The 24,427-nt window shown below is 38.5% G+C and overlaps 1 long non-coding RNA gene across 1 annotated transcript; it reads right to left on the minus strand.

Annotated features, from left to right (window-relative positions):
* Positions 1 to 346: 346 nt before the first annotated feature.
* On the minus strand, positions 347 to 23,019 carry LOC129143411 (uncharacterized). The gene is made up of 2 exons (XR_008546789.1): positions 5,425 to 23,019; positions 347 to 3,677 (listed from the first exon to the last, which is right to left on the minus strand). It is a non-coding gene; the product is annotated as an uncharacterized LOC129143411 (long non-coding RNA).
* Between the last annotated feature and the right edge of the window lie 1,408 nt (positions 23,020 to 24,427).

Here is a 24,427-nt window from a genome sequence, read left to right on the forward strand (position 1 = left end):
TAATTCTTGGACATCTTTTCCATTTGAAGCTGTCAAAACTGCCTCATTCTTGGAATCTCTATGGGCATCATAGTAGAAGGGATAAGATCGTGGGCTTTGGGACCAAATGGCTTAGCTGCATTTGAATCCTAGCCCCAGCATTAGTAATTCTGTGACTTTGACAAGTTACTTAATTTATCTGTGCTTTGCTTTCTAAACCCATAAATGTCAAATTAATAACAACTACTCAAAGTGGTTGCCGTGTCCATTAACTAGTTGCTTCTTGACATTTCGTAGGCATGAGACCACAATAGTACTGTTACCAAGGATATCTGATATCTTATTAACAATCTCACACTGATGGATATTTAGATTGACCATGATTTTTTATTCTCACACATAATGCTCTAATGAACATTCTTCTAAGTACAGCTATACCAATTTTGTGAGTATCCCTAGAGGCTAAATTTTTGAAAGTGTCATGTTTTTAATCAAAGGTGATCTATATTTTTAAAATGATAAATATTGCAAGACTAACTATCTCCAAAATTGTAACTATTTATACTATGAATAAGAGTGATGAGGGTAAATTTTGGATTATGAGAAATACTTTGTTAAACCTTTTGCCCACACATTAAAAATGCATAGTTTTTGTTTGTTTGTTTGTTTGTTTGTTTTTACAAAGGAGCAGAGTATTACTGGAACACAACATATCTTAAGTAACATTTGTATTATATTATCCATAAAAATCCAAATTTTTTGCATAATTTCCCCCATTGTCACAGTTCTGCAAGTCTTTGAGCCCTATTTCTCCAGAGAAAGAATTCATATCACCTTATCTTCATATAATCAGTTATTATTAAACGCAGAAAATACCATTCCACTAGGCAGCTACACATGTACAAATAAGATGTGTAACAAATGTTTATGGAAATTAATAAATCAAGATATGATACAATTATGTCATGTTCTAAGGTATGGTAACGTTAGTCCTCAAACCCAGACTGAAAACATTCTCTGACAACTCTACCACATGTTCAGAATTGAGATTGTTCAAGACTGGTTTTCTGTAGTTACACGAGAGCCCAAAGGGGTGAAACCACCCTGAGATGGATGAACCTCTGAGGTCTAGTAATATGTGGCGCGTGTACAGTGTGAGAGAATATGCCCTCGAATCACAGTGGAACTAAATGGCAAACATTTTACAACTTCTGGAAACACATTTCTTTCTGGTTCTGTGATATAAAGCTAATTTGAGGCTTTGTCCCAGATAGTAACATCCGATACAAAGAAGTAACATAGGAATAAGTTGATTTCTATTTATCAACATAGAATTTAAATAATTTTTTAATAATGAAAAGGCTTTACTTCAGGTTAATAGAAAGGTAAAGATAAATGTTTACACAGGAGAAGTGGTGCATAGCTACATCTGTTCTCCCCACACACAGCAGCAAATATTGTGTTCTTTATGAAGTTTTATTTGCTTTTCATGCTTACTGTTGTTTACATGTTCTAAAATCTCTGCACGATGGAGTTTTCAAATGAAATAAAGATATCTAAATACTATAATTGGGAATTTTCTTAGAATTATTTTACTCTTTCTAAAAATAGGTTAATATTTGGCATTAACATTTTTCAACTTAAAATACAAAATTGTTCTAAAACTGGGAGTTGAGGGTTAAATAGAAAATTAATGCATATTTGTATTTTTAAAAAGATTTTCAGAAACAGTATTTGTTTTATCTAGTTTTATATTTAACACCTTTTGAGCATGAATCAGTTCTCTACTTCTCTCTTTACCTGATCTTTTAAACTAAGATTTTTCTGTAATAACATAAGCCTAATTCTTTGGAAATGATATTCAGTTAGCATAATTGACATTATAGAGTTTTAAAGTACATTATAGAATATTTTGTCACTAGACACTAAATTGAAATTTTAAAGAAAATGATGGAAATTGCTGTAAGGGAAAAAAAGTAGCCTTTTAAATCTAATTTGTTATGCACTGCAGTAGGGTAATGGATGCAATGAAAGTTCTTTTATAGAGTTCCCATGTCCAAAAGGTATTTAGGTAGCAAAGGATGTTAAGCAGACCCCCTGCTATCCCCCTTTAACTGAAGATAGCAGGAAACAAGGTATATAGGTCTGTGTCCTCCTGATTTTTATTTCCTCAGGAGTACAACTTCTGCAAAGGACACCTTAGGCTGCTTAGCGATCACAAAGGGTACACTAGAACCCCTCGCTGTCTGCTTGAATAGCACGATCTGAAGGGTGGCTGAAGCCATACAGGGAGTTAAATCCTTCAGATGGGTCTTTTCAAATTCCAATAGTGAGGAGTTACTGGAGAATTGGTAAGGATTTCACTAGGCCCCAGCAGGTTTGAGATCAAAAGCTTCAGTTAAATAAAAGCCTATTGGGAAATCTTAAAACCTCTTTGTAATGTAACTTTAAAAAGTTAATACAAAGAAACCTTAGACTGAAGCCGGTAACAGCATGAACAAAGAGTATATCAAAACTGATTCCATTAAGAGAAAGCGGACATACAAATTCACTTAATTTAAAGAGCAATCCAGTTATATTACTGTGCGAGAGAATAGAACTTACACCATACCATCCAGCCCATTTAGAAGATGTGCTCATTCCTTGCTACATATGCCAGACTGCATTCTTTGTCATTCTGATATGCTTTTTAAACAACATATATATTCGTTTTCTGAAAGAAGAAAGAATGATGTGCATCTAAACTCACTCCTAAAGAAGATCCTTTTAAAACAAATTAAAATTAAACTTGATGGGGACCTATCAGTCAGCTGGTTATCTCTTTCTCATGGTGTCAAACTGCTAATTGCCCATCCTCCTTAAAATAATAGACCTTCAATTGATATTGATTGGTAGATCATTAATGAGTGCATTAATTATAATGTAATTTTTATAATGAATACTAATCCATTCCTTGGCAAGTCACACCCTTTTATTAACTGAAGTCATTCATTAATGGTTTAGTGGGGGAAAAATGAACTTTATTTGGTTCTGAAGACTGAATTTTGCATTGGTTTTGAATTTTTCAGAACACTTGTACTGAAATGTCTCATGTACTCAATGTCTCTTACACTTTCACATTAGGCGTGTGAGATGGGTAGCTCACATCTCCTTTTTTCAACAAATAGGGATACTGGAACACACTTAGGACATATAATGTGATCCAGATTGCACAGTCATTTAACGAAAGCTTGGACTACATAGACCCTGTACAGCTTGATTTAAGCCTAGAGACTTTTCAACTGGACAATGTCTCACTGGTCTCACAGATTGCAGAATGTAATTCAAGCTAAGTTGCACATAGCTGTATTCATCCCAAAGAACTCTTTTTCCAAGTAGTCATTACTAACAAAGAATGTCCTGACATTTTCATAGTGATAGATGAAGAAACGGAGGCACTTGTACTCACATTCAAAATGTCAGCTCCTTTCTCTCTTCTGTTCTTCAGTTGCCTTGTCTTTTACTTCTCTTCTTCCACCTAATTTTCTTTCCTTTTTTTTTTTTTTTTTTTTTTTTGTTTTGTTTTGTTTAATAGAGACATGGTCTGGCTATGTTGCCCAGGCTGGTCTCAAACTCCTGGCCTCAAGTGATCCCTCCATCTCAGCCCCTCAAAGTGCTGGGATTACAGTCATACCTCTTTTCTTCACTCAGTGTGTCATCTGAGGAAAATGAGAACAGGAGAGTGGGAGTTCTACCATTCTCTGTACTTAAGATATGAAAACCTTTACAAAAGGGGCAAGTACTTCCTGAATAAACTATTCCAATAATTTTTTTTCCAAGTACCATCATCACTTCAAAAATATGAACAGGCCTGGTGCGGTGGCTCACGCCTGTAATCCCAGTACTTTGGGAGGCCGAGGTGGGCAGATCACCTGAGGTCGGGAGTTGGAGACCAACCTGACCAACATGGAGAAACCCCCTTTCTACTAAAAATACAAAATCAGCTGGGCGTGGTGGCGCATGCCTGTAATCCTAGCTACTCGGGAGGTTGAGGCAGGAGAATCATTTGAACCTGGCAGGTCGATGTTGCGGTGAGCTGAGATGGTGCCATTGCACTCTACTCTGGGCAACAAGAGCAAAACTCCGTCTCAAAAAAGAAAAGAAAAGAAAAGAAAAAAAAATACGAACAAAGATACCAACTAACTGGCTCCACTGAAAGTGTTGCAGTAGGTAGTCAGGCAGAAATGAGCAGAGCAGGAGACGCTGCTGCCCTCCCAGGAATGTCAGGTGACGGCCACGCAGTTGTTAAGCTGTCTCACTAAAATAATAATTGGTTGCAGCTGGTGCCAGGGAACGGTCCTCTCCTATCAGACAGAAACACCTGAAACTGGTGATCAGCAGCTTCCCGATAAGATCTCAGGAGTTGGACGAGTGGGCTTAAGCATGCACACTAAGAGGCAAAATGGCAGAGTTTAACTGGTATATGACCTTCCTCTAGGAACACCAGACTGGTAAGGGAAAAATGCCTCAAGTCACTAAGAGGCAAAATGGCAGAGTTTAAACACTCAACTGGTAAGGGAAAAAACACCTCAAGTGAGCATGCGCACAACTCTAGTAAACACACTGCAAACGCAGCCCCTCCCAAGTGCTGGCAGGCCACTGTGCATGCAGACAGCCCACCCCAAGGGAAGAATCAGGGGAGAAGGGACGCAACCCCCCGAAGCATGCCAATGTATAAAACCCCAAGTCAGAGGTCAAACCACACACTTGACTGTCTCAAGTCGCCCGTTTGGCCCTCTTCTAAGTGCACTTTACTTCCTACTATTCCTGCTCAAAAAACTTTTTAATAAACTTACACTCCTGCTCTAAAACTTGCCTTGGTCTCTCACTCTGCCTTATGCCCCTCGGTCAAACTTCTTCTGAGGAGGAGGCAATAACTCAGACTGCCGCAGACCTGTACAGATTCGCTGCTGCTAACAAAACAAATAGATGCAGTACGTTTGCGACAATTCTGCTTCTGCACATAGTCTCTGGTAACACACCCTTTAGTGGTGTGCACTCCACCCTGTAGGGGTGTGCCGTCAAACCTTGGGAATTAGCTTTTATTGGTGTCTGTTCTGATGAAATGTTGACTTGGATAGTTGCTCTTTCATCCAATTTGCTGTCTGTGGTAAGTTAAAAAACGTCAAAGCAGTAATAAAAGGTGCATGTGGTTACTAAATCTTTGCTTCCCGGATATGCATGTACGAGTATGCATTCTGTAAGTGTATTTACACATATATTCTATATGAATTACATATGTGTTCCTACAAATATAGTTAACCTACGAGTGTTATTAGAATATAAACATTTTACTCTTAACACTGACTGAGTGCTCAGGGGGAACTATGTGACTAGCTTATCTTGGATACTCTGGGTACTTTATAAACACACAAAGAACTTATTATGCCTGAAGTTATTACTTACTTGTTTAGTGTGCTTCGAATTTTTTAATCCATTCCGATGTACCACTGCATATTCTAGTATTTGAATGTGAGTCTTAAATTCCAAAAGTTCGAAAAGCACTACTCCAGCAATGACTATCTTGATTGAATGCCAAGGTATTTTTTTGGATACTTGGCACACCATCAGCTAGACTCTGGGCCTTATGGAGATGATATTAAAAGTATATGCCATAAAATCAGTGTCAAGATATTTGTAATTTTGTAGTGGATGGAATACCTGCAAAAATGACACACATATTCATGAATTGTTTCATAATTTTAAATTGATCACTCTCTTCTGTGACCCCCACCTTATCTTGCATCTACTCCAACAGAGCATCGGTAAACCTTATTTCATGTGAAATTCACGTCTTCTTCATTTGAGTCAGAGATTGTCTCATTTATCTGTTTCTTTAGTGACAACCACAGTGCTAGACACATGATAGGTGCTTAATAAATGCTAACTGATCTAAGAAATAAAAAATAGATGAGCCACTGGAGGACAAAATGAAACAGATGATTATGTGTTGAATCTTTTTTCAGTGTCCAAAAGACAAAAGACAAAAATTAATATCTAGAATTTTTTCAAAGTGAAAATAGCTATTTTCTGACTAATAAATAATACATGCTTGCTGCAAAATATTCAAATATCTCACAATAATTTCTCTGTTAGAGAAAACCAGTTTTAATGATTTGGTGTAGGTGTATGCTCTCAGTAGTTTGCCCATGATTACATAGGGTTGTCATTTTTTTAAACAAGGTTGGAGCCATAGTGTGTGTGTGTGTGTGTGTGTGTGTGTGTGTGTAGTTAATACTAACTAAAAATTAATAATAGATTGCTGATACCACTCTTTGGCACAAATGTTTCTCATTAACTGGTTATTGTAGCCTTTATTTTGTATAATTCATAATGTATTTAAATCTATTGACAGATATTTAGATTGCATAAATTTTTTATTCTTATAAACAGTGATTTCATAAACATCTTTTAACATCTTTGCAAGTTCAGATTTATTTTCTTGGCATAAATTCCTAGACATGAAATGGACTTACAGTGTTGAAGTAGTTTGTCAAATTGCTCTCCAAGACGGTTGTGCCAATTTACACTCCCACCAACTGTGCATGAGCCATTTTCCTTATAATCTAAACGGAGTATAATTCTTTTTAAAAATATTTGTTAATCTAATAAAAAGGTAGTTTTTTCATTATTGTTTTAAATCCTAGTGTACTTGGGAACTTTCAAATAAATCAATTCTTGATAAATCACACCTGGCCCACCCAGGGACCATGTCCGGTACCAAACTGACTTCCTTCTGCCAGCCAGCTCCTGACTGAGTTGTCTCTACACCAGCAGAGCTATGAATCAATGAAACAGTACATTCGTAATATTAGGTTAAAAACACTCAGCAGAGATTTAATACATGTATTAAATCTCAAAATAAAAAGTGTTTGATTATTGACTGTTGTAAATACTTTTCATCACTGGTGGCCTCTATAAATGTGGATAATTGAGTAAATAATAAAATATTTCACAAATTATATAACCCTGTTGTAATACCTATTCTTCAAATCATCACAGAAGACAATCTACCTCTCATTTTTTCAAGCTTCTAGTAGAATTGTCAAAAATTCTACCCCAAAGCCTAGAATTCAACAAGCTGCCAACATAATATGAGGATGTGAGAAAGAATCTATAAAGCAAGACAGGTGTGTCTGTGTAGCACTGGTGACATTAATACATACCATGTGATATTTCCACAGTCCCAGTATGTCAAAACTTGCGTTGGAAAAAGAAAGGACAGCTTTATACTTCAACACTTTACAATCCTAACCCAAAGTGTAAACACTGGTCAATATTCTTGCCCATGAATGATGGTAGGATCTTTACTGGAAGGTCATAGAGACTACACATAAGTCTTTGTGGACCTGGTCAGCATTTCCACAAAACCTGCCAGTAGTATGAAACCTTCCATATTTTGAAGGCTCAAATGTGATGATGCCTACCCCCCTGCACTATTTTACTCGTCACTACAAAAGAAGCTGTGCAGTTGGCCCTCCACACCTGCGGGTTCCACATCTGTGAACTCAACCAGCCAAGGATAGAAAATACTCGGTAAATAAAAATAATACAACAATAAAAATACAAATTTTAAAAACCAACACAGTGTAACAACTATATCCACAGCATTTACATTGTATTAGGCATTATCAGTATTCTAGAGATGTGCACTGGTTATATGCAAATACTACTGCATTTTATTATACAAAAGGACTTGACCATCAGTGGATTTTGGTATCTGCATGGGTTCTGGAATCAATCCCCTTGATACCGAGGGACAACTGAAGGTGTGTTAGTTGTCCCAAATAAACCCAAAGTTTAGTGGCTTAAAACCACAAACATGTATTACTCCACAGACTCTGTGGATTTGGAATCCGGGCACAAATTAGCAGGGTTCTCTGCTTTAGAATCCGGGCATAGCTTAGCAGGGTCCTCTGCTTTAGGATCTCTTACAAGGCTGCAATTCAGATATCAGCTGGTGGCACAGTCACATCAAAGTTCAACTGAGACAGGATCCCTTTCCAAGCTTACTCAGTGGTAGCTGAGCAGGATTCTGTTCCTCATAGGTGACTGGAAAGAGGGTCTCAGTTCCTCGCTGGCTGTTGGCCAGGGGCTTCCCTCAGATTCTTGCCATGTGGGGCTTTCTAACATGGAAATGCACTTTATCAAAGCCAGCAAGAGAGAAAGGGACTCTGCTAGCAAGACTGAAGTCACAGTCTTTTATAACCTAATTTTGGAAGTGGCATCCAATAACTCTGGCCATATTCTATTCAGTAGAAAGAAGTCACTAGGACCAGTCCTCATTCAAAGGGAGGGGATTCCATAAGATCAGGAATACCAGAAGACAGAAAACATTGGGGCCATTTTAGAAGTCTATCACAGCAATAATTGCTCAGTTCATAAAGGAGTAAAGGACACTGGAAAAGTAGGAAGGATGCCAAGAGACATGATGAGTGAGGAATTCCTTGGGAAAAGGTTCATAATACTCTAGTGATATAGACAATCAACAAACATGGTTGAATCTGGTATTAGTCTCCTTGGGAAAGTGTGTGAAGTCTCAGGTCAAGGTCGTAAAATCATGTATTACTAGGTGATGATGGCAAAACCTGAGACCAAGACAATAACAAATAATAAATATCTTCAAACAAGAGGGAAATTATTTCATAGCCGAAGTAAAAATAGATCACAATTCTTATTTCCTCAAAATGCTGTGTCCATGAACCTTGACAATGTGAAATTAATGACATTCCAAAGACTGATTTTATATTTACCACATGTAAACATGTCCACATGCCATTATTCGTCATTTGTCAAGCTTAAATTTTGAGTTTTTTTGAGACCATAGACCTGATGATAATCTAATGTTTGTCCTTACTTTCCACCTATCTCTCACTATGATAAGATAGTTGGTTCAAAGCAGATGTATATTTGGGATCATCAAACAAAACATGGAAAAGATAGCTTAATGATCCATACAGAGGGGCTCACACTTATAATATTTTTATTAGCATGGCTGTTCTAACAAGTTCAGCTAATCAGCTGAGTGTATGCATGTATGGGTTATATACATGATTTTATGATAACAAAAATGAACAGAGATATAGAAGATACATTGTCTTGACAGGTTTTGCTTGGTTTTAGTGCAAAAACTTACTAATTAATGCAAGTGTTGCAATCATTTTTATGACATTCCCCAAAGATGGCACTTTAAGGGTTATGCCATATGCTGATTGACAGCAGCCATAATTCCATACAATGAGACTGTATCATATTGTTTGAAGTGAGGTGATATTCATCTCTTGAAGCTGATCAAACATACAATTGCATCAAACAGTATTACAATATAATCATGCTGTATGTGGGGAATGCCAAGGTTGATCAGCATGTTGTACTCTTTTCCCTTGGACTTCTCTAATCGCAGTTGTGACACACCATTGCATTCACATTTTCCTTTAAGAACTGCAGAATCTAAGACAGAGAAAAAAATCTGCATAAAATTGTGGTTTGGTTATGCACTGTGAGTGTACATTTGTAGACTGCTTTAGAATTACACATTTGCTCCCACTAAGATCTCCCTAAGTATACAAATAAAAACCAAGAAAGACCAAGATAAAAATATAAGATTCCAAACAGGGCAGAAAATAATTCCAATGCCCTTTATTTTTCTTCAGTAAAAAGCAAACTTGGAAGACACATCTTTTTTTAAACACTTGTCAGTTTCTGAAGCTCCCAATGATTTTTTTTTTTCTAATGTGCCGTTTGGCAAAGCCACTTGCTTATTGACTGACCTTGGGACTATTTCAGCTGCAGAACAATAAAGGATATAAGAATCTATTCTTTTCCCACACTTCATTGCTGCTATCTTGGAAAGCAGTGTGAAGATGGGCACAAGAGAATGAGGGTAGTTTGGCTTTCTACTAGGTGGCTTTCCCAGGTGAAGTCCTGAAACATAGTTGCTTTTAAATTGATGTACTTTAGGGATTTCCCGTTTATTATTCATTTGTCCATCCATCCGTCCATCCATCCGTTCATCCATCCATCCATCCATGCGTCTCATAACTTATAAAAGAGCCATTGGGTTATTTTTAGAACTCTGTTGAAGGTAGCTTATGGAGGAACAAGGGGACAAGTCATCATCTCTTCATGCTGACATCAACAGAGATATTGTGCCCATTCTGGTCCCCCAGTGTCAATTCAAGCAAGTCTCTGAGATGCTACCATCCTATCTAAACCCACCCTAACCCTAACCTTACTATACCCACTATGAGGCCTCTTAGGCCAAATCCCGCTCAGCATTTTTGGCCTACAGAAGCTATGTGACTTGTTCGGAGACCCATTGGGATGTCGGGAATGCAGAAGCGTTCTCAGGCTGGTTACCTGAACACCCCACATAATCACCTCTCTCCTACTGCTCCTTTGCTATGGCGAGCACGGAGGAATTGGAACTGGTGAGGCTGAAGGCCTCCTTGGCCTCCCAAGATATAAGACCACAGAGTTTTTTGCTGCCAGATTCTCCTGCCCTATGGGCATTTCTCCCAACTTAGGTGAGAGGGTCAGGGCACAAAGTCCCTTCACAGAGATGCCACCAACATCAAAGCTCTGTTCTCTGTGCTTTCCTTCTTTTGTCCATGAAATTAATGTCATGTCTTGAGATCTTTAGGGCCTTCCCGTGTAATACACAAATGCCAAGGGGCTTGAAATTCAAAAAACTGAGAACTGACTCTTTTTTCCTCTTTCTGCTGTGGCATCCATTTTTTACACAGGTGAAGAAAGCCTTAGCTACTGCCCAAAGGTGAATAAAGGTCATCACTTATCCTCTCTCTTGTTTCTTTGTCTTCTAGTTCATTAATTTTGTTGTTTGACATTTTAATTTCCTTTTCTTAAGAGTTTATAATTTTTTCCCTAACATATTGACTAGAACAGTTAATTCACTACTTTGCTTCCTTCCTTTCTTTCTTTGAGACAGGGCCTCATTATGTTGTTTAGGCTGGAGTGCAGTGGCTATTCACAGGTGTGATCATAGTGCACTACTGCCCGGAACTCCCGCCCAGGCTCAAGCAATCCTCCTCAGCCTTTCTAGTGAGTGGGACATGCCACCTCATCTAGCTCTAATTTTCATCTTTCTTCTTTTTAATTATAAATTGTGAAGGCTGTACATTTACCTCTTGGTACAACTTAAACCACATCATGCATTATAAAATTTTGCTATTGGGTGTTTTCTTTAAATTTTGAAACAATAAAAATTTACAAAAAAGTTGTACATATAGTACAAATATTTTGTTTTTCCTTGTAAATTAACCCCATGGTTCATTAGCCCCCAAACACTTTCATGTGTGTTTTCTACTAATAAGAATTTATTATCTGCAAAACAACCAATAAAATCAGATAGGAACTTGGATACAATTCTCTTTAGTCTACAGACCACATTCCAGGTTCACCAATTAATGCAATGATATTTTTTGAAATAAAAGGATCCAGTTCAGAATCACACAATGCATTTAGCTAATATATCTTTTTAGTCTGTTTCAGCCTAGAATATTCTTCAGTCCATTGTTGACTTTTATGACTTCAATACTTTTCAGGATGAGTTCAGTTACTTTATAGAATTTCCCACAGTTAAGTTTGTCTGATGTTTCTTTATAATAGATTCAGGTTATAATACCATAGCAGTGATGCTGTGTTCTTCTCAATGCATTTTACCAGGTCATGAGTGCTTTCAGTAACTGATACTCACTTTGACCATTTCATGAAAGAGATATCTGCTAGACTCCTCCACCATAAAGTTACCTTTATCCCCCTTTGGGGGAAGGTACTTTGAAACTATGTGTCTTAGTCTGTTCATGCTGCTAAAACACTGGAGACTGGGTAACTTCAAAGCAACAGAAATTTATGTCTCCCAGTTCCGGAGGCGGGGAAGTCTAAGACTGAGGTGGTGGCAGATTTGGTGTCTGATGACAGCTGCTCTGTAATTCCAAAATGGCACCTTGTTTCTAAGTCCTCAAGGGCAGAAGGCAGAAGGGCAAAAAGAGGCAAAAACTCACTAGGCTTCCTTCAACCTCTTTTATAAGAACACTAATCCATTCTTGAGGGCAGAGCCCTCATGACATAATCACTTCTTAATACTTACAAACTGAGTATTAGTTTCTAACATGAATTTTGGAGGAACACATACATTTAAACCATAGTACTATGTAAATATCTCACTCCTCATCACATTTTAATTTTCTCATTTATTTATGTTTGTAAGGCCTCATATTTTACTTAATATCATAAGTTACTATTACTGATACTATCAGTATCAATTTTGGCACTCAAATTATGGCCAATTTGGTCAGTAAGAACCCTTTTAGGTTGGCTTCTAAGTCCTTTTGACATATCTTTATCATTATAAAAATACTTCCTTGCTTCTGGCACAATAAGTTCCAGGGTTTCTTGAATTTTTTTTCTCCTCTAGGCCCAGAATCAGCCATTTCTCCAAGTCCTATTTCCTTTTATGTAAAATGGTACCTCAAAGCCAAGATGTGGGTGCTGTACATGCTCTTGTTGGAGTGTTGCTACTTCCAGGTCCTATCCCAGATAGGTATATGTGTGTGTATACCACATATTTACATCTAAATTAATTTCTATGTCTATCTCTATATATTGAATACCATGAGTCCATGCTGACACCTGCAATTTCACACGTTCATTCTAGTTTTCTCTCTTGCTATATATGTAGATCCCTTCTCTATTGGTGAGAAGGCTAGCTTCCATAATTTTTCTGATATTTCCTTATGCAATCAACCCCACTTTATGCAATCTATCTCCATCCCCACTATGAACCCTTGCCCTACACAGATGTCCTCCTCTCCCTGTTTGGACTCTGACTTCCCCAAACACATCAACTGCCTGTGTGAATATTTCCTCACCCTGTTAAGGCTGATTCCCCATGCGAGGATGCCTGCCATCCCAGAGTGATGTTCTTATTGTCCATGGGCTCTGATACCACCTCTGGACACTGCAGCTCCTCCTATCTTGGTCTATCCCACCTAATGGCTTCAGGATTGAATTTTTCAGGAAGTAGAAGGAATATGACTCAAGTTTTGCCATTTGATATTTTCATCTCCTGAAATTCTTCAAGTCATAACTTACTTTATATATATTTTACATTTCAAATATATTGAGGATTTTTGTTTTTTATTTCTAATTTAGTAACATTGTGTTGAAATCTACTTTCTAATTTCTAAATTAATAATATTCAGATCACCTCTTATATTTGTTGAGGTTTTCTTTAAAGCCCAATTAGTGATTGTATTAGTCAGGGTTCTCCATAGAGACAGAACCAATGAATACACACACACACAAACACACACACACACACACACAGAAAGACATATAGATATATGCAAGGGGACATATTAGGGATAGTGGCTTATGTGCTTATGGAGGTTGAGAAAACCCACAATAGGCCATTGCAAGATGGAGAACCAGGAAAGCCAGTAGCATGGCTTGGTCCAAGTCCAAAAGCCTAAGAACTAGGGAAGCCAATGGTGTAACTCTCAGTCTGAGGCCAAAGACCTTAGAACCTGGTGGGTGCGGGGGGTAGCCACTGAGGTAAGTCTTGGAGTCCAAAGACTAGAGAATCTGGAGTTCTGGTGTCCCAGGGCAGAAGAAAGGTATCCTACCTCCAGAACAGAGAGAAAGAAAAAGAGTTCACTTTTTGATATGGTTTGGCTGTGTCCCCACCCAGTCTCATCTTGAATTGTAACTCCCACAATTCTCATGTTTTGCAGGAGAAACCTGGTGGGAGGTAATTGAACCATGGGGGTGGGTCTTTCCCATGCTGTTCTCATGATAGTGAATAAGTCTTATGAAATCTAATAGTTTTAAAAATGGGATTTTCCTGGCACAAACTCACTCTCTCTTTGCCTGCTGCCATCCATGTAAGATGTGACTTGCTCCTCCACCATGATTATGAGGCCTCCCCAGTGACATGGAACTGTAAGTCCATTAAACATCTTTCTTTTGTAAATTGCTCAGTCTCAGATATGTCTTTATCAGCAGTAAGAAAACAAACTTATACAATAAGTTGGTACCAGGAGTGGGGTTCTACTGAAAAGATACCCAAAAATGTTGAAGTGACTTTGAAACTGGGTAACAGGCAGCGGTTGGAAGTTTGGAGGACTCAGAAACTAAGACAGGAAAATGTGGGAAAGTTTAGAACTTCCTAAAGACTTATTAAATGGCTTTGCCAAAACGCTGATAGCAATAAGTACAATAAAGTCCGGGCTGAGGTGGTGTCAGATGGAAATGAGGAACTTGTTGAAAACTGGAGCAAAGGTGACTCTTGTTATATTTTAGCAAAGAGACTGGTGGTATTTTGCCCCTGCCCTAGAGATTTGTGGAACTTTGAACTTGAGTGAGACGATTTAGGGTATCTGGTGGAGGAAATTTCTAAGCAGCAAAGCATTCGAGAAGCAACTTGGGTGCTGTTAAAGGCATTCACTTTTAGAAGGGAAGCAGAGCACAAAAGTTCAGAAAATTTGCAGCCTATGTGATAGAAAAGAAAATATCATTTTCTGAGGAGAAATTCAAGCCAGCTGCAGAAATTTGCATAAGTAATAAGGAGCTGAATATTAATGACCAAGACAATGGGGAAAATGTCTCTAGAGCACTTCAGAGGTCTTTACAGCAGCCCCTCCCATCACAGGCCTGGAGGCTTAGAAGGAAAAAGTGGTTTCATGGGTGAGGCCCAGGGTCCCTGTGCTGTGTGCAGCCTGGGGACTTGGTGCCCTGTGTCCCAGCTGCTCCAGCTATGGCTGAAAGGGGCCCCCACAGAACTCAGGCTGCAGCTTCAGAGGGTATAAGCCACAAGCCTTGGCAGCTTCCATGTGGTGTTGAACCTGATAGTGCTCAAGAAGTCAAGAATTGGGTATTGGGAACCTCCACCTAGATTTCAGAGGATGTGTAGAAATGCCTGGATGTCCAGAGAGAAGTTTGCTGCAGGGGTGGGGCCTTCATGGAGAACTTCTGCTAGGGCAGTACAGAGGGAAATGTGGGGTCAGAGCCCCCATGCAGACACCCTACTGGGGCACTGCCTAGTGGAGCTGTGAGAAGAGGGCCACCATCCTTCAGACCCCAGAATGGTAGATCCACTGACGGCTTGCACTGTGCACCTGGAAAAGCCACAGACACTCAATGCCAGCCGTGAAAGCAGCTGTGAGGGAGGCTGTACCCTGCAAAGGACCTGGCAGAGCTGTCCAATACCCTGGGAACCCACCTCCTGCATCAGTGTGACCTGCATGTGAGATGTGGGGTCAAAGGATGTAATTTTGGAGCTTTAAGATTTGACTGTCCTGCTGGATATCGGACTTGCATGGGGTCTGTAGCTCTTTTGTTTTAGCCAGTTTCTCCCATTTGGAACAGCTGTATTTACCCAATGCCTTTACCCTCATTGTATCTAGGAAGTAATTAACTTGCTTTTGATTTTACAAGCACATAGGCAGAAGGGACTTGTCTTGTCTCACATAAGTCTTTGGACTGTGAACTTTTGAGTTAATGCTGAAATGAGTTAAGACTTTGGGGAACTGTTGAGAAGGCATGATTGGTTTTGAAATGTGAGGACATGAGATTTGAGAAGGGCCAGGGGTGGGATGATATGATTTGTCTCTGTCCCCACCCAAATTTCATCTTAATTGTAACTCCCACAATTTCCACATTTTGTGGGAGGAACATGGTGGGAGGTAATTGAATCATGGGGGCGGGTGTTTCCTGTGCTGTTCTCATGATAGTAAGTCTCACAAGATCTGATGGTTTGAAAAATGGGAGTTTCTCTGTACAAGCTCTCTCTCTTTTCGCCTGTTGCCATCCTTGTAAGATATGGCTTGCTCCTCCACCATGATTATGAGGCCTCCCCAGCCACGTGGAACTGTAAGTCCATTAAACCTCTTTCTTTTGTAAATTGCCCAGTCTTGGGTATAGTCTTTATCAGCAGCGTAAAAACAAACTAATACAGCTTTCCTCTGCCTTTTTGTTCTATTTGGGCCCTCAGCTGACTGGATGGTGTCCACCACATTGAGTAAGGGCAGATCTTTCCTACTCAATCCACTGATTCAAACACTAATCACGTCTGTAAATGCCCTCACAGACGTACTCAGAAATAATGCTTTACCAGCTGTCTGGGTATCCCTTAATCTGGTCAAGTTGACACCTAAAATTAACCATCGTAGTGGTCAATTTGGTAAACGCTTCAAGTGTACTTGAAAATTTTCATATTCTCAAACTGTTGGGTTCAAGATTCAATATATATCCATCATATTAAACTTAAAATTTGTGTGTTCAAATCCTCTATATCCTAAGATTTTGTCTGCTTGATCTACCAATTAGTGAGAGAAGAGTGTTAAAAATTTTCCACTAAGGTTGTAGATTTTTAAATTTTCCCTCACAATTTGATCAATTTCTGTGTCACATATTTTGAATGTATGTTATTTGGTGCATACAAGTTTAGAATTGCTATGTCTTTCAGGTGACTTATACTTTTCCAAATTATGCACTAGCCACTGTTATTCTTAACAATGCTTCAATAATGGTTTTTGCCTTAAAGTCTATTTTTCTAATATTAATGTAAGACTTTCCTTTTCCAGTTAGTACTTGCTGGTTTTTCTTTTCCTAGAATTTTGCTTCCAATCTTTCTATGCCCTTAAGGTTTGGATGTGTCCTTAGTAAACACCATTTACCTGAATTTTTAAAATTCAATCTTTCAATATCTGTTTTAGCTGGCAACATTAGAGTGTTTAATTTATTGTAATGCTTTGTGTATTTGGACTTATCTTCACCATTATATTTTGTGTTTCTACTTGCTGCCCTTATGTTTTCCTGCTTTCTTGTTCATTTGGGGGCCAATTAAGTTTTTTTCTTAATTTCTTCTTGTTTGGAAATAACATATTTTATTTCTGTTCTTTTACCCTAGCTTTGTAAGGCTTAGAGTTAATGAATATGTCTACCCTTCATCTAAACTATACAAGAATATAAAGACACTTAAAGTCTGATTATTCCCTACCTGTCTTAAATGTTACTATCTTTCAGACCCTTGTATCCACTGAACTTTAAAAAAAAAGCCATTTATTTATTTCTAAATTTCTTATGGTATATTTAAGACAAAAAGAAATAAAGACTTATAGAATCATAGCCTCTGTTTCACCCTTCAACTTAAGAAATAAAACATTACTCATAGGGTTGACCTGTCCAGTTTTGCCTTCCTCCCCTCAGAAATAACTACTGTAAAGTTAAAAAATGTTCCATTTTGTTTTTATTCAGAAATACTTGCTTAGATTTATCTACATATTTGCTATTTTATTTTGTCACTATTGCTTCTTTTACATTATTCTTTTCTGGATTCAATTTCTTTCTATTGAAGAACATTCTGACTTGGTTTTCAACAAAGTTCTGTGAATCATAGCTTCTCATTTATTATCTGGAAATAAATATTTGTATTGGATCTAATTCTTGAATAACATATACATAGGATATAAAATATATATAGATATAGAACTGCTGATTGGTAGCTACTTTCTCTCAACATTTTACAGATGTTATTTTATTTTTCCTATTATGTTGCTATTAAGAAGTCTCTTGTCAATCTTATTATTATTCATTCAAAGGTAATCTGATTTGATATGCAAAGTTTCTCTAATTCCCTCTACAGAGTCTTTATGAAATTCCTATTCAGAAATTTCTTTATTCTAACCTTTATGTATATATCTGTGTATGTATGTATTTAGAAAGAAATTTATATACACATTGGATAGACTAGATGCCTTATATGTACATGTAGTGTGTGTGTATATATATGTCTTTATATATGTATGCCTTAATAACCTTAGATTTATTTTCTAGTTTATGAATTTCCTCTAAGCTGTAACTAATATGCCCTTAAAACCATTTAATGTACTTCAAAAGCTTTATTTTACATTTCTAGAATTTCTAATTGATTCTTTTTCAAATCTATCTGCATCTTATTTATTAATACTTTTTATTTCTCTTTAGTTTTAATCATTTTAAACTTTAGGTATCTTATAATCCACCTTTGGTAGTTCTATTATCTCAGATTCCTTGGGGGTATGATTCTGCTGTTTTTACTCTTTTCTAAGTCTCTCAAGGTGGATTGTTTCCCTGTGTGTTTTGTAATTTTGAATGGTGAGCTCATCTTTAATAGGCTTCATCTGGAGGAATCATGTGTGGCCTGGGATGATGTTTTAATCACACCAGATTTGTTCTCCGTTTGCTTCTGCTGGGAAAATGTTGACATCTGAACATGAGATTTTTCGGGGCATGAAATCTGGACACTGAGCTCGTAGGAGGTACATGTCTGTGATTACAAATTCTCTGGAGAGGCTTATTTTCCACTCTCTGCCCAGACCTAGATAGACAAGCTTCCTTGTTTTCTCTTTGTGCTTGTGTATATATTATTTTAATCTTACCAATTCACTGAAGGGATAGCCCTTAAATGATCCTGGATTTACATAAGAGGTTCAGGCTCAACACCCCACCCCACCTCCCTCCAGAATTTCCAAGGCCTTGTCTTCTGTCTCTGTGAGTTTGAAAATGAATGAAAACCTCTAGATTTATTTATTTTATTTTTTTTGAGACGGAGTCTGCCTGTGTAGCCCAGGCTGGAGTGCAGTGGTGTGATCTCGGCTCACTGCAAACTCCGCCTCCTGGGTTCACACCATTCTCCTGCCTCAGCCTCCTGAGTAGCTGGGACTACAGGCGCTTGCCACCACGCACAGTTAATTTTTTTTGTATTTTTAGTAGAGACGGGGTTTCACCATGTTAGCCAGGGTGGTCTTGATCTCCTGACCTCATGATCCACCAGCCTTGGCCTCCCAAAGTGCTGGGATTACAGGCATGAGCCACTGCGCCTGGCCGAAAACCTCTAGATTTCTGAGACCATAACAACCTCCCAAGTCCACACCAGCCATACTCCTGCCATGTGAGCTTATGCAACAGCTGTTTGGGTTCTCAGTTCTCTCTTCCTTTTGGCAACCCTGATGATTTCTCTTTCTTCCAAACTCAGCTATTAAGATTATTTATTTTATGGTATCTAGCATTCTAGCATTTGTAGTGGGAGAATACTCAGGGTATCTAGACCACTATAGTCCTATAACTGGAAGTTGCTTCAAACACAATTTGTCCCAAACCACACTGGTGAGCCTCTTCCCAAATCTAGTCCTACTCCATGTTTCCTGTTTTACAAACCAGAATGTCATCTTGATGGCCTCTTCACCTTCCTTGTCTAATCAATCACCAAGCCTGGTTGGTAGATACATTATCTACTGAATGTATCTATCTTCAACCAATCCACTTGTCTCCATCTCCACTGCCTCACCTTGGTCTAAGACACCATCATGTTCCCCTGGACTACTGTGACAACCTCCTCCTGCTCCCCCTTTCCAACCCATTTCTATTGCAGCCAGAGAAATCTTCCTGATATCTAAATCTGGTCAATTCACATTCTACTATGTATGGGCACCATACTTAGACCAGGGCATACTGTGTTTATTAGTTTCTGAGAGCTTCCCTAACAAAATACTACAGACTGGGTGCCTTAGACAACAAATTGATTTTTTATAGTTCTGGAAGCTGGAAGTCCAAGATCAAGGTGTTGGCAGGGCTGATGTCTTCTGAGGCCTTTCTCCTTTTGAATGGCTGTCTTCTCTCTGTGTCTTCACAAGGTCTTTCCTTTGGGTGTCCTAATCTCCTCTTCCTATAAAGATACCAGTCTTGGATTTAGGCTCACCCACATGACCTCATTTTACCTTAATTACCTCTCTGCAGGCCTTATCTCCAAACAGTCACATTCCAAGGTGTAGGAGGTAGGGCTTCAACATGTGAATCTATGGGGAGACACAGTTCAGCCTATCACACAGAGTGAAACTGAGCCTCATCAACTTCTCTTCTGTCATTTGCCTGATTTCTCTCTGCTTTCCGGATACTTCTCAGTATACAGTGAGCTCTTTTTTTGCCTCAAGGGCTTTGCAAAAACTGCTCCCTTCAGATAGAATGCTCCCCATCCTCCAACCTTGTTTAGCCAAAGGCCAGATCTCAGCTTCAACGTTACTTCCTCAGAAAAACCTTTCCTGACTCTCAGATTGGGTTACGTCTCTGTGTTTTGTGTTTTTTGCCCCTTCTCATACCACTTCTCATAATTCTAATTAAATGATTACCCATGTAATTACTGAATTTCTTTCATCCTACAATGCTATGAATTGTTAGATATACCATCAATTTCAAAACACTTACAGGGAGAGGGAAAAAATACTAGTCTCTCAGTCAGCTATTGCTACAATAATGCTACATAAAAAACCACCCCAACATTTAGTAGCTTAAAACAGCAAGCATTAATGCCTCCCTCACAGATCTGTGAGATGCTGCAGTTTGCTTATACAAAACTCAACTTCAGGTTCCCAGCTCTGGGCTCCAGGCTGAGTTGGATTAAGTTGGGTTCATGTATCTTCAAATTTTCCATGGGCCATTGGTTACCTAGGCTATGGTATTATCACAATGGATGATAGAAGTTGAAGAGAATTGCAGTGCCTGTTAAGGCCTCAGCTTGAAACAGGAACACTGTCCTTCAACCCAGTTCCAAAGGTTACAGCAAGTCTATGGTCAAGCCTGACGTAATGGATTGGGAAAGTACTATGCTTTCTCTAGAGGAAGCACAAAGTCACATGGAAATGGCCATAAATGTAAAACGCACAATTCTAGAACAAGGAGGAATAAGGAACAATCATTCAGTCTACTATAACTATAGTAAACTGTATGTACACAGTTTTTTATTTTGTTTACTTACAATAGATTATTCAATTATGTTTACTATACGATATACCACTTTCTTCCATAGTCTGAGCAAAGTCTTATAGAGCTTCAAGTATCTTCTTAGGCACTTTTGATCATCAACAGTTATGCACATCATCCTAGTGACCTGTCCTTCCTCAAACCAAGGCTTATGACCTTGACCTCTTTAACACCTCAGAACCAATACGTATTTTTTAGGCATATGAAATAATACCAGGGTTCTATTTGCACTCCCAATCTGGTTAAACTCAGACATGTCCCCCCGCCCCCGCCATAACTGACTCTCTTATCCTTGGAAATGAAAAACGTTTCACAGAAATCCACAACTCGTTTTTAACAGATACTTGACACCTGAACTATAGTCCACAATGCACTAAGTGGTCATACCGACCTCTGTAGCTTAGAAATTCTACAATCTCTTTTTAATGTCTGTAATTGTACTGGGAATTATTTTGAGCATGTCTCATTAACAAAAGATTTATCTCCTACTAAGCATCTTCCCTTCTTAGGAAGTCTGCAAAGGACTTGAGTGTTTCTAGATGAGGTTTAAGTTTAAGTCCATCATTTTTCCAAGGGGAGAATATTTGCTTCACTTATTGTGACTTTGTTTGCAGCTCTATTCCCATGTTCTTTTTTCTGCATATCCAATAGCTTTCATTTCAAATCTACCTTGGAGTCTAGTCCTTTGCAAGACATTTAGAAAGACCACTACAGATCTATATTTAAGTTAAAATTCAACCCCATATGGTGATAGTAGTGGAAATAACTCAGTGAAGAAGAGAGACTTGTTTAACAAGAGATACAATGTGAACTACAGCACAACTTATTCCTCTGCCTACAGCTGGAAAGTTTCTTTTAACCTAGATTGAAGGATCCATTCCAATGTAACACTGAAGTGGTCATCTGAAATTATGTCTTCCTTAGTTTCCCTAATCCCCCACCACAAGTGTAAAAAAGTGACCCAAGCAGGGTGAATAAATGCCCTTTTGCCAGAGTCTGATTTGGATGCTGGATGTGAGAGTTTCTCTTTTCTGAGTCTGTAAGAATCATAGGTAACACACACAAGTTAACTTTCCTACCACATCAACATAGCCTTCTAGAGAAAGAAATCAATATAGAGGGGAGAAAGGAGAGAGAAGGAGGGAGGGAGAGGGAGGGAAAGTAGCGGGGGAGAAGGGGAGAGAGAGAGAAAGAGAGAGAGAGAAAAAAGGGAGAGAGAGAGAAAAGGAGAGAGAAAGAGAGAGAGAAATGGAGAGAGAGAGAAAGGGAGAGAGAGAGAAAAATGGAGAGAGAGAGAAAAATGGACAGAGAGAAAGGGAGAGAGAGACAGAAAGGGTGAGAGAAAAAGGGACAGAGAGTATGGTGGTGCTTGAGCACTGGGTCCTCATATTCCCAAAGATCATCTCCTAGGACTTTTCAACACATAAGCCAAATTTAATGCCTGAATAGTGTGAGTTAATTTCTGTCACTTGCAATTCAATAGAGCCCTGGATACTATAAAGTAATAACCCATATGAACAACATCATGATTAAAACAACAAATAAAAAAAACCCCACGACAGTGCAGCAACTAAAAATAATTTCAAAGTGACTCAAGTTCTTCATTTATTTTCTTGAACACTATGAAGGGCACAGAGTCCATAGCTATTCTTAAAAATCCCCCTCTGCCTCCCCCATCTAGTGGTTCACACACAGCAGCTGCTGCTTCTCCTTTATATCTGTCTTCAAATTCCACTCTCACGTCAAGATAACCTCCTCCTCCAAATTTAATCTTTTGAACTTTTGTTCTTTCTCCCTTTCCTCCCTATTCTCATCCCTAAAGCCCAAAAAGAACTTGTCTGTCAAGGCAAGACTCACCTCAGAACAAAAAGAATGGAGAAAACCAAGCAGGCAAAGCAGGGAAATTTGTTAGCAAGAAGAGAAGGCTGGGAACATCCACAGGTTCCTCCTTTTTGTCCCATTGCCCCCCTTTTAAAAATGTTACAAAGTGAAAATAAATGTACCTTCATTTGAGGTTCTACAAATGTTTTAACATTTTTTTTCTTTCTAATCCAATGTCTTCCACATACATATCAGTTTCCTAATAATAATTTTTGAATAAACAAAGAAGAAGTTAATGACTATATGAATTACAGAATGAACAAAAAACGGACACATGAATAAATGTCAAAGTAAGACATTAAACATATTTAGAAACTTATTATTGAAAAAATTTGTTATGGCCAATATATGCTGCGCATCTAGAAGAGTAAAAAAATAATATTTCTAAAACCCAAGTCATCTTTTCACATACATTAAATGAATAAATAAAAAAAGTAAAAAATAACTTTGACGGTAAAAGCAAATTATATCTCTATTTATCAAAAGTTATCTAAAATTTAAATAATCTCAGTAATGTCAGTTATCTCAGTAGTAGCTATAACTGAGGATATTAATCTGGATTATCTGCAAACAACAAAAACTCAATCTGACTAAACTAGACATGAATGTATTTATTGGGAGAAGTTGCAGTATGGATTAGCTACCAAATAGTCATTTCCTCTCTTTTGTCTTTGTGTACTTCATTCTAATTTTTTTAATGGTCTATTCATCCCTCTACTCCTATATGGCTCAGGGTTAGGGTCTAATTGATAGATCCAATTCCCATTCCCCCTGCAGTTTATGCATATATGATGCAATGAGGTTATGTGGGGGATTCTCTTAGTGGGCTTCTGGCAAACTCTTCTTGACTGCAGAAAGAGAGACAAGAAAACAAAAACAAAAACAAAAAAACCCTCTCCTGCATCTGGAAATAGACACATGGTGAGGATGTGATGGCTGCATTGCTGCAGCCTTCTTGTGACCATAAGGGGTCAGCTGAAGAAAGGCTAACACGTCAGGATGGGAGAGTGGAAAGATGTAGCCACTCTACATCCACCCTTCTTGCTATCTGAAATAATTTTTCCTTGCTGAACAAGTCAGTTGAACCAGGGCCTTCGGTTTTCTGCACCTGACAGAATCCTAGTGGATAGAGAACAATATCAAAGGGAGGGAGGCTGGACTTTTGAGCTTGGGACTCGTAGAAACCCCAGCAGCTGCGGAGGTTAGGAAACAGACCCCACCCGCCATCTTTTGGTGGAAATAGTCTGAGTGGGTTCCTCCATGCAGGAAGGTCTGGAATACAGACGTTATCTTTTTGTTCCTCTCTTCAAGGCAAGATTCCATTTCCAGGATTGATAATATCAGAAATAATTATTTCCGGGGCCAGGCGTGGTGGCTCACGCCTGTAATCCCAGCACTTTGGGAGGCCGAGGGGGGTGGATCACGAGGTCAGGAGATCAAGACCATCCTGGCTAACACGGTAAAACCCCATCTCTATTAAAAATACAAAAATTATACAAAATTACAAAAAATACAAAAAATTAGTCAGGCACGGTTGCGGGCGCCTGTAGTCCCAGCTACTCGGGAAGCTGAGGCAGCAGAATGGCGTGAACCCAGGAGGCGGAGCTTGCAGTGAGCTGAGATCGCGCCACTGCACTCCAGTCTGGGCAACAGAGCGAGACTCCGTCTCAAAAAAAAAAAAAAAAAAAAAGAAATAATTATTTCCTCACAT

Source organism: Pan troglodytes, chromosome 13 (genome assembly GCF_028858775.2).
Source record: "Pan troglodytes isolate AG18354 chromosome 13, NHGRI_mPanTro3-v2.0_pri, whole genome shotgun sequence".
NCBI lineage: Eukaryota > Metazoa > Chordata > Mammalia > Primates > Hominidae > Pan > Pan troglodytes.